This window comes from Chrysochloris asiatica, unplaced genomic scaffold, assembly GCF_000296735.1.
Source record: "Chrysochloris asiatica unplaced genomic scaffold, ChrAsi1.0 scaffold00209, whole genome shotgun sequence".
Lineage (NCBI taxonomy): Eukaryota > Metazoa > Chordata > Mammalia > Afrosoricida > Chrysochloridae > Chrysochloris > Chrysochloris asiatica.
In genome coordinates, this window is record NW_006408727.1 from 4,008,284 (window position 1) to 4,014,283 (window position 6,000).

Sequence of the window (6,000 nt, forward strand, 5' to 3'; positions counted from 1 at the left end):
AAACAGTAGGTGGGGAAGTAACTGGACTTAAAGAATTGCCAGTGTGCCCTGTCCACTGGACAGACTTTAAGTATGAGATTCATCCAATTATTAAAGCTGAAAAGATTACCATCGCCTTGACCAAACAATAACAGATAGTTCTCACGGACACTACACTTCTAGAGAACAGAGCCGAGAGCGTTGATGTCACATCTGGGGCTATAAAATACAGGTCATCCTTGTCAGATCCAGCAAAAGACTTTCAAAGTACAGGGGATCACTGTGAGCACTACAAATGCTGTAGCAGCACATCTTAGATCTTTGATATCAGCTACTAAACTCAGAAAACTGCTGATTCAGGCGAAAATATAAAATAATTTCAGCAGCCCCTCTCTTCCTCATCTACCTTTAAAATTTCTGTACCTTAAGTAAATGTATCCTCTTATTTAACCACTTATTCATAAAGGAACTAAAAACGATTATAATTACTTCCCCAGGGTTATTTTACATTTTAACAGGAATCAAAGTTGCTATCTGCCGATTACGGCTCATCGTGACCCTATGGGACAAAATAGAACCATTTCTCTAGGGTTTCCTAAGTTGTAAATCTTTTTAGGAGCCGATTGCCTCATCTTTCTCCTGCAGAGTGAATGGTGGATTTGAACCCCACCAAACTTAACCCACTGTGCCACTAAACCTGCCCAGTTAGTCTGAAATCACCTTCTGGAAATGCTCCCTATCTACTATACCAACTATCAACCAAGAACTAGTTGTCATGAGGTCAACTCAAACTCATGGCGACCCCACATGCATCAGACTAGAATGCTGATCCTTAGGTTTTCAGTAGCTGATTCTTTAGAAGCAGATTGCCAGGCCTTTCTTCAGAGGTGCTTCTGGATAGGTTCAAACTTCCAACTTTTCAGTTAGCTGCTAAATGCTTTTACAACCTCCCCCCCCCCCCCCCAAGAATACCACATTTTGATTACAAACTCAACTACTCTCAGTGAGACTGCATAGGATCAATGCACTGGAAAAGAGTAGGGACAATTACTTTGAGTTTTGACTCACATATCTGTGAGTTTTACAGAACCAAAAGTGCAAATTATTTAAAATATAGAAAATCTGAATGGTGACTAGGCAGAAACATAATTCATCAAGATATCTTTATGTTTTATAAGAGTGATTTTGAACACAATAAGGCATATGTCATCCTGTAATATTCTGAGAGTCACTCCCTTACCCAATTTCAGAAACCAAACTATGAAATCCTCTTCATATTTCTTGACAAAATCACTTGTAGGAGTGTCTCCCAAAGTGGTATTTAAACAGGCCTGCAAGATCAGCATCACCGAGGTTTGAATCTGTGTTCCAGTTCCGTGAATACATTCTACTTCCCACATTTGTCATCCTGTCCTCTCCCTTTCCTTTATCTATTTCAAAACTTTTGAAAATCAGTTCTCACTACATTAAGCCAGAAGTTTTCAACCGACCCACATTAACCTTTGTAGTACATAGTATTTCTTCTCATCAGCTTCAACTCAACAGTCTGTTTAAATTGGGATTTTGTTGTTGTTGTTCCCACAATTGTTGGTGGCTGTGGTGGTGGTGGTTTTGTTTTTGCTTTGGGATGTGATGAAGAAAGTGACAGAGGGTTTCAAAATGTTTGTGAAAAAAACAGAACTGAAAGTAGTGAATTTTTTCTACTAACTTTTTGAAGCCCCCTTGTATATGTGGGGAGGGCAGGTGAGAGAAGGAAGTGGTTCTGTCAGTGGTAAGAATTATTTAACACCATTTAATAAGGTAGTTGATTTACTGGTTAGAAAAAAGTTGACATTTTAAAGTAAACATACCATGTGGCTGCAAGGATACAATTAAAGCAAAAATGATTAGATACATACATACATAGGAATATATATATATATATCTGGTAGCGTAGTGGTTACTAATCAGGCTGTGAACCACAAGGTCAGCAGTTCAAAACTACCAGCTGTTCCACGGGAGAAAGATGAGGCTTTCTGTTCCCGTAAAGATTTACAGCCTCGGAAACCCTGTATAGGGTCGCTATGAGTTGGAACTGACTCCATGGCACATAACAACAACAAATATATATATATAGCGAGAGAGAGAGAGAGAGAGAGAGAGAGAAACAGAGAGCAACAGAGAGACAGAGATAGTCCTGATGTGGCACTGTGGCTAAAAGCACTAGATCACAACGTTGGTTTGAACCACAAGGTCAATGGTTCAAATTAACCAGCCACTCCTTGGAAACCCTATGTTGTTGTTGTATGTGCCGTGAAGTCGGTTCCAACTCATAGCAACCCTTTACAGGGTTTCCGAGGCTGTAAATCTTTACGGGAGCAGAAAGCCTCATCTTTCTCCCGCAGAACAGCTGGGAGTTTTGAAGTGCTGACAGTGAGACTCGCAGCCCGATTCATAACCACTACGCTACCAGAGCTCCTTTGGAAAGCTTATAGAGGGTTGCTATGAGTTGGTATCAATTCAATTGCACTTAATAACAACAAATATATAGGCAGATATCATCCTGTAATATTCTGAAAGTCCCTCCTTTACCCAATTTCAGAAACCAAACTATGAATTCTCTTCATATTTCCTGACATAATCGCTTGTAGGAGTGTCTACAATTAGCAGGAGTGTTAATTGCTATAAAACCAATTCAGATTCATGGCAGCCCATGTGTCCAGAACAGAACTGCACTTTGGGTGTGTTTGAACCTCCAACATTTTGGCTAATAGTTGAGTACTTAACAAGTATTTGCACCACATAAGGACTCTCTCCCTAGATGTGTATCAAGATAGTATATATATATATATATATATAGAGAGAGAGAGAGAGAGAGAGAGAGAGAGAGAGAGAGACAGAGACAGACAGAGACAGAGAGACAGAGACAGAGAGACAGAGAGAGCAGGGAGAGAGTCCTGGTGTGATGTTGTGGGTTAATGCACTGGACTGAAAAGTTTGTTTGAATCCCAAAGTCAGCAGTTCAAGCTCACTAGCCGCTCACTGGAAACCCTATACAAGTTTGTGATGGGATGGAACTGACTCGAAGGCAAACAACAACAATATATATGAAATATAAAGTAAGAAAAATCTTCTGGATCCAGGAATTAATATTATTATATATATATATTTCTGGATCAGACAAATTGGCTAAGGAACCACTTTTTTTTTGCACTTTTAAAAAATTGTTTAAACAATATAAATAACATTTGCCATGTGGTGTACTGAATTAGCTAATGTCTTTTCTAGCTTTAGTCTGCAACTACCACCAGACAACATTTTGGCCTGCTGGATCTCGGTAAGAGAAAATAGAAGAACAGAAAACTTCAAAGTCCAGCTCAGGAAGACAAAGTCAAATATTATAAAGAAATGTGCAAAGACGTGGAGTTAGAAACCAAAAGGGAAGAACACATTTCTCAAACTAAGGGAACTGAAGGAAAAATTCAAGCCTCAACTTGCAATATTGAATGATGCAGAAGGCATAAAAAAATACGGAAGGAATAAACAGAGACACCGCATCAAAAATAAAAGTCTATGTTCAACCATTTCAAGAAGTAGTTTATGATCAAGAGCCAATGATACTGAAGGAAGAAGTCTAAGGTGCAATGAAGGCATTGACAAAGAACAAAGCACCAGGAATTGATGAAATAAAAATTGAAATCCTTCAACAAATTGAGCTGCACAGGAGGCACTCACTCATCTCTGCTAAGAAATTTGGAAGATAACTACCTGTCCAACTGACTGGAAGAGACCCATATTTGTGCCCATTCCAAAGAGAGATGACCCAATGGAATGCGTAAATCATTGGACAATATCATTGATATACCGTGTGAGGGTTATACAGAAATGGCTACAATCATACATTGACAGATAACTGGTTCAAGCCAGATTCAAAAGAGTACGTGGAACGAGGGATATCATTACTAATGTTCAATGGATCTTGGCTGAAAGTAGAGAATACCAGAAAGATGTTTACCTGTGTTTTATTGACTACACAAAGGCTTTCGGTTGTGTGGATCATGACGAGCTATGGACAACATTGTGAAGTATGATTATTCCTGAACGCTCAATTGTACTCATAAGGAATCTGGACCTGGACCAAGAGGCAGTTGTTTGAACAGAACATGGGAACACTGAATGGTTTAAAACTTAGAAAAGTGTGCAACAGGGTTGTATTCTATCACTGTATTAATTTAACCTGTGTGCTGAGCAAATAATCTGAGAACCTGGGTTATATGAAGAAAAATATGGCATCAAGATTTGTGGAAGACTCATTAAAAACCTGAGATAGGCATATGATACAACCTTGCTTGCTGAAAGCAAAGATTTAAAATGCTTATTGATAAAGATCAAAGATCACAGCCTTCAGTATGAGTTGCATCTCAATGTAAAGAAAACAAAAATCTTCATCATTGGACAAATAAGCATCATCCATATGAATGGAGATTGAAGTTGTCAAAGACAACTTTTTCATTTTGCTTGGATCAACCATCAACACTCACGGAAGTAGCAGTCAAGAAATCAAATGGCATACTGCGTTAGGTAAATCTGTTGCACAAGACCTCTTTAAAGTGTTGAAGATCAAAGATGTCAGTTTATGGACTAAGGTGAACCTGGCTCAAGCCATGGTATTCTCAATAAATTCATATGTCTGAGAAAATTGGACTGTGAATAAGGAAGACCATTGAAGAATTGATGCATTTGAGTTTTGGTGTTGGAGGAGACTATAGAAAGTTATCAGAGACAGCCAAAAAGAACAAACTGATCTGTGTTGGAAGAAGTACAGCCAGAGTGCTCCTTAGAAGTCAGGATGGCCATATTTTTTCTCTCGCACTTTGGACATTTTACCTGGAGGGACCAGTTCCTGGAGAAGGATATTCTGTTTGGTATATTGGGAAGTTAGAGAAATAGAGTAAGGTCCTCAACAAGATGGATTGGCACAATGGCAACAGAAATGGTCTCAGGTGTAGCAACAATTGTGAGGTTGTCCCAGGACTGGGGTAGTGTTTCATTCTGTTGTGCATAGGGTCGCTATGAATCTGTACCTAGTAGATGGCACCTAACAACAACAACATGCTTTGATATTTGTCAGGAGGTGATTTTGTGTCTGTGAAACTGGCTGTGCCATGTGAGGAAGCTGTTTCCATGGAAACAGCTCATGAGTCATGATCAGTATAAAAGAAAATTACAGATGAAGGTGTAAGGTATACCTGACAGAGAAACTATTAATTTCTGAATTAAAAACATTAAATGTCATTATTAATAACACTATTTTATGACTATAAAATTATTTTACAATTCTAATACATGTTATCATTATTAAATCCTTATAACACAGTAGGATCTACATGGAGAGCATAAAGAACACATCCTAAACTTCTGAGAGCTTACACAGTGGTGGGGGAGAAAAAGATAAGGCTAATAAGAACCTTATGGAACTGATTATATTAGGAATTTTGTGTTCTATATTTTACTTTCTTATATGCCCCATCTCTACTGCCCCGCAGAATTTTCCCTAGTGTGGCTACAGAACAGTCTCAATAGAATAGATGTGGTTTCCTGTGAGTTTTGAGGTAGGTCTAGACATACTGGAGTGGGACAGGAATTGCAGGTGATAGGAGACAGAGACAAGAGGCTGTGACATAAGAAAATGTTCCAGGTACAGGTAAGGTTTCAAATGAATGTCCTTGAACTGTCTCCATTAAAACCACAATGCTGTTTCTCTTGACTAGAGAACTGTGTATCATTTAAAATAATAATAATAATAATAAACCTGAGGAAAAACATCTCATCCATGAGTCATAGAGTGTTAGAGTAGGCAGGGACCTTCCTTGAGCTCAATTCAAATTTATCCTCCTGCTTTCAGGAAGAATCTCCAATAAAACTTTTTATTCAAGTAGATTCACACCTAGAAATTTCCTTGAGTAATCCATTTAGCAGCAGGAACTCCAACCCAACTATTGTACCAGGAACTGACTGAATACATGTTGAAACCTTTCAACA

At 38.5% G+C, this 6,000-nt stretch overlaps 1 protein-coding gene across 4 annotated transcripts in view; it reads right to left on the reverse strand.

Annotated features, from left to right (window-relative positions):
* Positions 1 to 6,000, reverse strand: part of GABRB1 (gamma-aminobutyric acid (GABA) A receptor, beta 1) — a 790,923-nt gene that overhangs the window by 766,245 nt on the left and 18,678 nt on the right. The gene's annotated exons all lie outside the window — the stretch shown is intronic.